We start from the raw sequence: 10,984 nt of genomic DNA on the forward strand, positions 1-10,984 counted from the left end.
ATTACATATATTTCTCTTTAAAATAAAAAAAATATCCCTTTTGCGTTTCTTTTTTTGAAGAGTATATTTTCACCACGTCGACGATTAGTGGAGAAAAGTCGAAATTTTAAATAAAATCGTGCCTACTTCAAAAATACATAGAATTGTATTGAAATGTTAGTTACTTCAATTCCATAGAGTCACTTTTCAAATTTAAGGGATGAAATGAATTGACGGATAACCAACAAATCTTTACTCAAATCAAAAATTTTAAATAAATCTCCCTTAAAAATAAATTTGGAAAAGAAAATGCTTTTGATTAAAAATTTCTTAAAAACCGTTAATCGTTTACGTCAGTACGAAAACCACAGATCAAAATCTAGCTCGTGATTCCTTATCGTCTTGACACGTTGGCATCGCAAAAGTTTTCAAGTCGTCGGACAAAGAGGAAACATATGCTACGAAATACGTATTAGTATAATTTAAAACATATTTTTCTTTTCCATTTACTGCAACACTAAGATTGATTTTCTCGTTAACAAATATGTGATTGTATGTTTTGATTGTAAATTTTTTTTGACTCACAGCAGTTAAAGTACTGGACTTTGTGTAGTAACACAACTTCCATAAGCTGTCCCTGCGACCAGTGTTCACCATTTAAGCTAATGGCGCAAAATATCAGTGACACTCAATCGCATTATTCGAAACAAAATTACAAACGAAGCTTGTTTTGTTTTTGAATTTCGCATAAAGCTACTCGAGGGTTATCTGCGCTAGCCGTCCCTAATTTAGCAGTGTAAGACTAGAGGTAAGGCAGCTAGTCATCACCACCCACCGCCAACTCTTGGGCTGCTCTTTTACCAACGAATAGTGGGATTGACCGTAACATTATAACGCCCGCAAGGCTGAAAGGGCGAGCATGTTTGGCGCAATAGGGATGCGAACCCGCGACCCTCAGATTACGAGTCGCACGCCTTAACACGCTTGGCCACTAACGAAGCTCTTCTGACGGTGAATATTCAAGATTGCTTACACTCATTCGAGTAAGTTATCGAAATTAACGAACTGCGAGACATGAACCCTGACATGTTTATTACGTCCTCGTGTACATTTATTCGGTTTTTAGTATTGGCAAAGTGAAAGATTATGTAAATCTAATTATAAAATGAGTTGATCCTGAGAATGGATCAGGTAAATAGGTAATTTTCAATATCTTCCTGTTCTTCTCAATTCTATTGTACTTGTTTAAACATTCGAAATTGTTCCTTATATAAATTTAACACATCTCTGTTCTATAGATCCGTTAATGCCAAAGATAAATTAAAAACTTGTATTATTTGCAAAATACCCTTTAATCTTTTTGCGGAGCATCGACGACACACAGTGCCTAGTAATGTTCTTTTAAAAAGTTGACTTCCCTCTAGTCTATCGCCTCAAAATACCAGATGGAGCGAGATAAAAGAATACTAGTTATATGAGCTTATTAAAACTTCCTGAATGTCACGATTAACAATACGTAATACTAAATCAATTGTGTTAAGAGTATAAAATCCAAAAGGTTTTGAAAGGGTTTCTAAATATGTATAAATGAAGTAATTATCTCTCTATAAAATCGCTCTGCGTTCAGTATCTGTGTCCTTACAAATATTAACTTATCATATCCGTCGCGCCAAACATGTTCGCCCTCCCAGCAGTAGGGGCGTTATAATGTTTCGGTCAATCCCACTATTCGTTGGTAAAAAGAGTAGCCCCAAAGTTGGCGGTGGGTGGTGATGACTAGCTGCCTTCCCTCTAGTCTTACACTGCTAAATTAGGGACGGCTAGCACAGATAACCCTCGTGTAAATTTGTGCGAAATTCAAAAACAAACAAACAAAACTTATCATATATGGTTCTGAAAAGAGCCACAAGGCTAATTTTAGAAGGGGAAATATTACCTTTTAGAAATATATATATGTCTTAATGTGCGTACTCTGAAGAAGAGGACTCAAATTTAAGATCTGAAAAAAGACAGACTAGACTTGACTCTTATGAGATTCTGTTGATCTCGGAGAACGAAGATTAACTGAAGCATAAAGAGACGCTTTTACTTCTTTCAAGGGTTGTTGTGCTCGGACAGCTTTCATGGTCCGACGATCTCTCCATTCTCCTACGTTATGTTAAATAATTAAAATGCGTAACTCTAGACATTCACCCCTAGTTATTTTATCCGTCAATTGATTTTCTAGAATTAAAGTACCCTCGGACTTTATAATCAAGAATAGTAATGTAACTTTTCTGCGGCACGGGCACAAAAAACTAATGAAAGTCCAGACCTTTGCTGGAAATGAAATTTGTGCGTTATTGGTCCGTAGAGAAATCGAACCCATAACTTTCGCGTTATTAGCACGACGCTCTAACCAACTGAACTAACGGGCCGTGTAAACATCGTTCAGATATGGCTTTTATCACACAAACATATACAGGTGTACTTTCTGAAGGACATTCGCATTTCCCTTTATCGTCAAGCGTTTAATCACAAGTTGAAATCGTATTTGTTTTCTACTTTAAATTACCCTTCTACTTGCATCGATTCACATGAAACAATTAAGCCAGAATTAGGAAAGTGAAATTACCTCACAAACATCTCATACGTGTGAACTAGTTTTTTTTTACGTTTTTTAAAGTAAATGTTTTTAATGCTATCTGTATAATTACTTTTCATCGCTCAATCGGATACCTGTAATGTTGTTTCCACTCAAACCTGTGTCAATAAAGTAATGTATTTTATAGGCAACTACGTCAAACTTGTACGCTTCTTAGTTAGTTCCTCATACTCTTCACCTAACCAGAATTACCTTTCCGTGTTGCACATTGTTGTTACGGGCCCAACTCATTTTTATGCAAGAATAACATATTCATATATAAAGATATTGTTCTCCAAAGTTAAGGAAAAAAGCATTTGTGCTCAACATCCACTTTGTTATTTACCTTTTGGATACCGGTGCAGATCGTTTTCAACGAATTCACTGACAGATCAGTGCACTAAATGTAGAAAGTAAAATACATAAAGTACAAAACTATCTTGATAGTTTCAATAACAAGATAAATAACGCACGTCAAATCTAAAATAAAATTTAACTTCATTAATTTAACGTCGTGATTAAAAAATAAGTTGCCGCCGATTTTTTATTACACGAAATCTTCTCTTGGCAGTAATATGTAAAGGTTTTGAAAATACACAAAACTCTTTTATTTTTATTTAAATACAGTAAACCACATTCGTGGATTAATTATATATCTCTAATATCATGCTACAAAAATCTCATAAATACAATCACTCTGCTAGTTTACAATATACAGTAAATTACGTCATACTTTGTAAACTAAGTACCACGATACGGATGGCTCAAAGGAAATAGCTATTGAAGAATAAAATGGATACACCTCGCGAAAAAAAAATTAAAACAGGCATATGTGCATAACACCTATTGAGAACCTTTAATTTCTACAAAAGATACCTCTGTTGTTTAACTTAACACTTGATATCACACAGTAACTTTAAAATTTACCGTCACCAAAACCATTTAATATCATGAAAATATTTCTAAAAACTTTTCAGAGACAAACGTACATTGTTATTTCTTGTCAACAAAGTAACAAAATCATAATTTTAATCGAATAAACTATAAATTATGATCATATTAAAGCAAATATTTTACAACGCATATTAAAATGTTTTAAATACATTTACGATGATACGTGGAGAGGGTCAACAAAGATAAATTATACTAAAGAAAATATTTTTAAGTATTTACTAAATTACATTCCGTGGATATTAACAGATTTTTTTTATCATCAGGTACGAAGCCTTGTCAAAACATTGTTCATTTGTTACGTTATTAAACTTGTAATAGTTTTGTTTTATAGCTTGTTCAAATCATTATCAAACTGTTTTGTCTGAAAGTAGGATCTTTGTCATCAAATTTCAAATAAACTCACGTATTTATAGACCAAATGTGTTAAGCAAAAGTATTTCTATAGAAGCAAGCATGTGTTGTTTATCAATAATTTATAGCTAAACGGGAGTAATGTTATATTATAGCAGCTAAAAAAAAATCTTCATCTTCGAATAAAAACAATTCATTTGCATTTGTGTGTATGACTCATTACAATTTACTACTGAGCCAGTCTGTGGTACATTTAGTGAAAACTCATTTAATAGTCTTTGTACCTTACATTTAATTACAAAATAATAAAAAAGTAAAAATAAAGCGACCCTTCTACAAGTTTTATAAATAATAGTGATGATTACGGTGGAGGTAAAGGTAACCCGTTAACACAACGATATGGACACTCTCTGCCGGCACTACAGCAAATCTTTGGGCATGGACAATCGCTATTAGTGGAACATTCATTGGGTCCTGACGTTTGTCCTGTCACATCAGAGCAGATCATCTCTATTCCAAATGGGCAAAATAGTCCCGTAAATTAAGAAAAAAATATTATTAACGTCAATTTATATTTGTACCATAGTTGTTGTTTTGTTGTGCTAAAAGGTAATGGTTACTTAGAGAATTAGATACGACATTATATATTAAATAAAATAAAAAAAACATTGTTTCAAGAACTGACGCTACAAATAAAAACTTGTATTAAAAGTGTATACAATTATGTAAATGTAAGAAATCTGAGTAGTATATATAGTTTTTTTGCGAGGTTGTTAGGCATAAACTTGCTCTGTACACCGCAGGTATCGAAACCGACTTTCAGCATTATAAGCCTTCAGATTTACTGCTGAGCTACCAGATGGCTGCCTTGCAAGAATCTCATCATCGGAGTTTTAGATTTTTGCTCAGGAAATGAAAATGTATAAAGAACCAAATTAAAACGTTGCTTGTTTTAGCGTAAACCTACACTAGCTGCGTTTTGCCCATCACGAGGAATCGAACCTCAATTTTCAGTTTTTTAACTACTCAGGAGAAATAAAGAAAAAGTGATGTTATTATGTTTTATCTATATTTTGACTAGAAAATTTATTTATTCCCTAAATCTACGTGGTTTTCCTACTTTCCTCAAAACAGAAAGCAGTAAATTAGTTCATGTGCTGTAATTATTAATAACCATTTCTGTGCAAAAATAATATAACCATGTGGTCAAACTTGAAAACATTGTTTCTTACTCTTGTTAATAGCGTTATATTATATGAAATAAAAGCCCTATTTAATTTATAATTAATTTGATAAACATTAATGATCTCTACAGTTTCTATTGAATGCATATCTTTATTGTTACTCAATAACAATAAAGATATGCAATGAACCTATTGTGGTGAACTATGTAAATACGATCCTCTTGGGTGTTGTGAAAATACATAAATACTGTAGCATATTAACCAATAAAGCACATATATGGTGAGCTTTAAAACGAACGAACTTACTATTTCTTCTCTTGCAAATGTCAGTTGAGCATAATGGAGAATGGCATTTCCTGTATTCTTCGGCACAAAGAAAACCTGCTAATGACAATAACAACATTAAGTGCATAGATTTTAACACGGGAATCATTATTCTGATATTGAAACTTTGTTCTCTGACACCACGTGAATACTTTGTGTCAGAATCGATACTTAAATTATGTTAGACAGAAATGTCTGATCTTTCTTTTATAGTTAAACCCCTTCAGTGCTCATTATACCAATTGATTATATCACACACTGACGTAGAACAGGATGTTCTTTTCCTGGTTGTTATCACGATTTCCCTTTCAACTGTCTGGGGTGTGGGTTCGTGGTTAAGATGCACAGTGTGCAAGTCCAAGGCTTCGTGTCTGAACAAACAAAAACAAAACGCTTCTAATCAGTGATAATTTTTAGTTGCTCGTTATTATAAGAAATAGTTGGGTGAGCTCAACTAATGTTTATTTGCACCTGTGTCGTGTAACCTTGACCCGAGTTCACGACTACTTACATCCTGTTTACTGTTATGTTACCTAAACGCAACGCAATATTTTATTTCGTCAAAATAACTGCCAGTTTATCCGATCTGGCCCAACGCATTGCACGAATAACTTTGCGAAATATTCCTTAATAAATGAATAAAAATAAGTTGTTGTTTTTTTTCTTCCTAGTCTATAATAACACATGGCAATTTTCAGTGCTGTAACACTTACATCCTGGCTTTAGCACTTTTACCAGTATGTATAATAACAACTCAATTCAGTATTCTTCGATAGATTCCGAGATATATCCCATTTTCAAATAACTCTAATGAAGCAAGGCTCACTTCTATTGAAGTATCCAAGAAATTCACCGCTACTGAACCAGTTTCAACTTATGTGGAAATTCCTAACAAGTTTTTCAGCGTAAATGTATGTTGTTGTTTCTTGACAAGAATAATAATGAAAACAATTTTTCAACAAGATAAACAGGTTGTGTTAATATTAAAGTAGCTGTATCGTAATCCGTACTTAAATGTTTCAAAGAAACTTGAGACTCTTACAGTCATAATCATAATAAAGTTTAGCAATAAAAATAAATAAATCGGAGACAATATATTTCCAACATTAATCAATCTTTCCTCAGAAAATATTGAAAAAAAAATTAGAAACTACTTAAATCTCTAAATATCTATCGTAGGTAAATTAACGAAAGGAACTAAACTGAGTTTCTTAAAACAAAATAAATACATTTTTTACAAAAACAATAAATTGGGCAGATGCTTGCATAAACTCCTGCGAGATTTCTCGATGTTCGCTCAGAGAACTCACCTGCCCTGCGGACACAGAATAATAGCTTTATAACATGCCCAGTATATTTAAAGAAACAAGTATTTTGGTAACAGCTGTGTAATATGTAATAAATTTAAAAGAGGGTTCATCACACTTTATTTTAACATTCTGTTTGCTTATTCAGTGGCATGTAGTTGCGGTTACAGGCGACTTGTTTGGTACACATACATATGGTTTATTGTCTCATGCTTAAATTTCGTAGGGAATAAACGAAGGAATACCGTTGAATTGTACGCTCCACCATCAGGTAGAATTACAGTTATAAAAAACACAAAAACGTCCATTTGAACTAGTAATAATATGTCCGATAAAAAAATGAAACATTAATTTTCCACTATTGTATATTCTACCTCCCCGTGTTACTCTTGTTTGTTTTACGCGAAAATTTTAACTCTTCAAAATTGCCATCTTCTTCAGAACGCGAAATAATTTGGAAGTTCTGATTATGGTCAGGCAAACAAATGATTTAATTAAATATAAATTTGTTATCATATTTCACACACTTGTGTAAAACGAATTTCTGCATTTGTTTCAAATCAACTACTTGAAAAAAAAAGACAAAAACAGTCGTTTAACGAAATAGGCTTCCTGTGAAATAGAACAATTAATACAAATAACTAAATACATGACTATAATGTTATCTTAGAAAATAAATGTAAATTTATACAGAAAACATTATAGTATGGGTGGCGTACTTATAGTAACAATATCTCACTGAACAATATATATAAGCATTTAAAACATTTTAGTGATGTATAATTGTAATAGTTTATATTAAGAAAAACAACCTGAAAGTTAAGATAAATGTACTTCTGATATTTCAGACATTGTTCGTGTAGCTACAAATTATAATACATATACACCTTATTTACTTACGTGACAAAACGTTAAATCTTTATCTGTTTTGTTTTCTTCAACTCTACTTAACTTTCATATCATTATCCCAAAACATTGGTACATGTTTATCATTCCAAGTAAGTTATTAAAGTAAACTTTCTAACTTCTAAAGCACAATGTTTTCTTTTACAGCTGATTCAAATTTCCAACTGACGAACTTGGCAGCATTTTTCAGAAATAGGTGCTAAGTTTGAAGTCGTATCACCTTCAATGGGTGTGGAAAGCCATCGTGGACGCTCACTTTCGTGCACTTAGTGCTTCTCTAGGTATGTGTTAATACGAATGCGTTATTGCTTACTTATTGCGAGAAGCCTAAAATAAACATTATACATGATTAACAGCCCATAAATAACACTACGGTAGATTCAGCCAATAACCTAGCTATTATTGAAGTTGTTCACGTGGCGGTTGGAGAACTGTATAAATTACTAGGGTGCCATGTGAAAATGTGGCAATATAGGTGTGTTATATAAACACGCGCGTCTTTAAAACATTACACAGACCCCTTCACAGATGTTTTGAATAAATTAAAACAAATGAAGAAATCATACACTAAGAACGATGATGAATGATAAGATGATGGGGAGACAAAAAGAAGGACAAATTACTGTGATCTCGATGTTAGGAATTGATAAATGTGATGAATAACATGGGAAAGTTTAAATATCGTTTTCATCAAAGTTGAGAAAGCTTTACAATTTCGACTTCGATTTGTTTGTTTTTGAATTTCGAAGAAAGATACACGAGAGGTATTTGTGCTAACTGTCCCTAATTTAGCAGTGTGAGAATAGAAGGAAGGCAGCTAGTCATCACCACCCACCGCCAACTCTTGGGCTACACTTTCACCAATGAACAGTGAAAGTGATCTTTACTTTATAACTTTTCCAAGACTAACATGACGAGCATGTTTGGTGTGACGGGAATTCGAACCTGCGACCCTATCCATCTGGCCATGACGGATTTACAACGCTGAAATCAGCAGTTCGATTCCCCTCGGTGGACTCAACAGAGAACCCAATGTGGCTTTGCAAAAAGACAAACATACACATAACCAAAATAACAATAAATTAAGCCTTTCAGCCTACTAACCACTATTATAAATGCTTGCATTATATTACATCTTGTCTAAGTATTACTTATGATAAAAAACAAATTTCAAAATTTACTTCTATTATATTTTTTCGTCTCTTAATTCGTATAGCTTTGTGCGATATTAAAAAAAAACAAAAAAGCTACTGCGCACTGAAAAATTAGTAGTCTGTTTATTCTTTTTATTTGTTCGTTGACAAAATTTTTGAATACAGTTCTACAAAGGATTTAGAACTAGTAACGAGTGGGTGTTCTTCTTATAGCAAAACCCCAACCGCGAGGAATCGAACTGCTAATTTTAACGTTGTAAATCCATAGACTTACCGCTGTACTAGCGGGGGACGTTTAAAATGCCACAAAAACATTAAAGTATAACGAAGAGCGTACAATTCAATGGTATTCCTTCGTTTATTCCATACGGAATTTAAGCATGAGACAAAAAAAATCTTTGAGTAAAATGTGAAGTAAGTAACAACTGATAATGTTATCGTATATTTCAAACGTAAAACGATTATTGTTGCCATCTGTATTTATTTTCCGTCAATCATCATCAATAAACCTTTGCTTAACCTCTCCAAAATTGCTTAATATCTTATTTAAGTAAAAATATATATGCTGAACATAGTGATTACAAAAACGAATTTCCAACTTCACTTATAAAATTGTATTACTTTACCAGCCATAAACTAAAAGTTCTGGTGACCGATGTTCGAACTAAAATAACCAAATCGCTGTCAAAAGTACAATGCTTTGTTTGTTTGTTTGTTTTTAAATTTCGCGCAAAGCTACTCAAGGGCTATCTGAGCTAGCAGTCCCTAATTTAGCAGTGTAAGACTAGAGGGAAGGCAGCTACTCATCACCACCCGCCGCCAACTGTTGGGCTACTCTTTTACCAACGAATAGTGGGATTGATCGAAACATTATAACGCCTCTACGGCTGAAAGGGCTAATATATTTGGTATGACGGGGATTCAAGCCCGCAACCCTCAGATTACGAGTCTAGCGCCCTAACCTACCTGGCTATGCCGGGCCATATCGAAAAGAAAGACTGTTTTGTAAACAGATTTTTAATATTTTCGATCAATATCCATACTTATTACATACTTTGTATCATCGTCATTATCACTGGCTTTTAAGTATATGAATAATCTGTATAAATGGTATGCCAAACTTTAAGATAATGGTTAATTAACCTATATAGCGAACACTTATAATAGGAACACGTAATGTGAAAAAAAACGAGACGAAAATTTTAATCAACGAGGAATGAAAGTGTCTAGAATCAGAGAACGGATTATTCAGATAGTCGAATTGCCGACAAAAAAAAAGCGTAAAATCGTGTTGTTTTTTTTCTCTCTTTTTTTTTGCGACTCATGGAGATTCTGATGGTTTCCAGGTTGAGCACGTCTTTAATGCTAAAAGAGTTTGTTTGTTTGGAATTAAGCAGAAAACTACGTAATGGGTTAGCTGTGCTTTGCCCACCAAGAGTATCAAAACTCCGTTTTTAGCAGTGTGAGTCCGCAGACATGCCGCTGTGCCACTGGGATATGCTGTTAAAAGTGTTTTAAATTCGATCGTAAATAGCTTTGCGTGGGAGGTGGGGGTATTCTTAGGGGTGTTAACAGGATAAATATGAATTTTAATGTCTAGAATATTTATTTAGGTGTATTAGAATAAATTACACGGTATTAAGTGTTAAGCGTCCATGCAAGATATTAGAAAATAATAATCTTTAGATATATATATATGGAGATACCAATTATTATTTACTTCTCTTTGTTTGGTCTGGAGATGTAAGTACCCAAGTTCCGAATTCACTGTGAAGCTCTTGAACTGTTAAAAAAAGAAAAGAAAAAGTAGTTTGTAATTGATCTAACTTCGTTCCAAAGTTGCATTAATTACTTCATGTGACAAGAGGTAAATTGAACGAAATAATTTTTCGTAAAAATTAAAATGGGATCTACAACAATCATAAAGAAAGGAGCAAGGTATATTTCAAGCAATGATTAAATAAAAACTCTTCTTATGATGAAGATTGGCAGGAAGAGGTATAAAAAAAAAGAAACTGAAAAACATGTTTCCATATCTGTTTGGATTCTTAGGATCATTTGGAAGTATTTATTACCACAAATGAGAGAGTCACGCAAAAATTAACAGCTGAGTATACAGATGGCCTTTTAGCTTTAGTACCAACAGTTTATGATTGGTTTTATTTTCTCTGGCTGGGGCCCGTCATAAAGTAAATAACTCTC

The 10,984-nt window shown here is 33.2% G+C and overlaps 1 long non-coding RNA gene across 1 annotated transcript; it reads right to left on the minus strand.

Annotated features, from left to right (window-relative positions):
* Nucleotides 1-3,186: 3,186 nt before the first annotated feature.
* LOC143258451 (uncharacterized) lies at nt 3,187-6,464 on the minus strand. The gene is made up of 2 exons (XR_013032286.1): nt 5,398-6,464; nt 3,187-4,415 (listed from the first exon to the last, which is right to left on the minus strand). It is a non-coding gene; the product is annotated as an uncharacterized LOC143258451 (long non-coding RNA).
* Between the last annotated feature and the right edge of the window lie 4,520 nt (nt 6,465-10,984).

The sequence above is a fragment of the Tachypleus tridentatus genome, chromosome 8 (genome assembly GCF_004210375.1).
Source record: "Tachypleus tridentatus isolate NWPU-2018 chromosome 8, ASM421037v1, whole genome shotgun sequence".
NCBI lineage: Eukaryota > Metazoa > Arthropoda > Merostomata > Xiphosura > Limulidae > Tachypleus > Tachypleus tridentatus.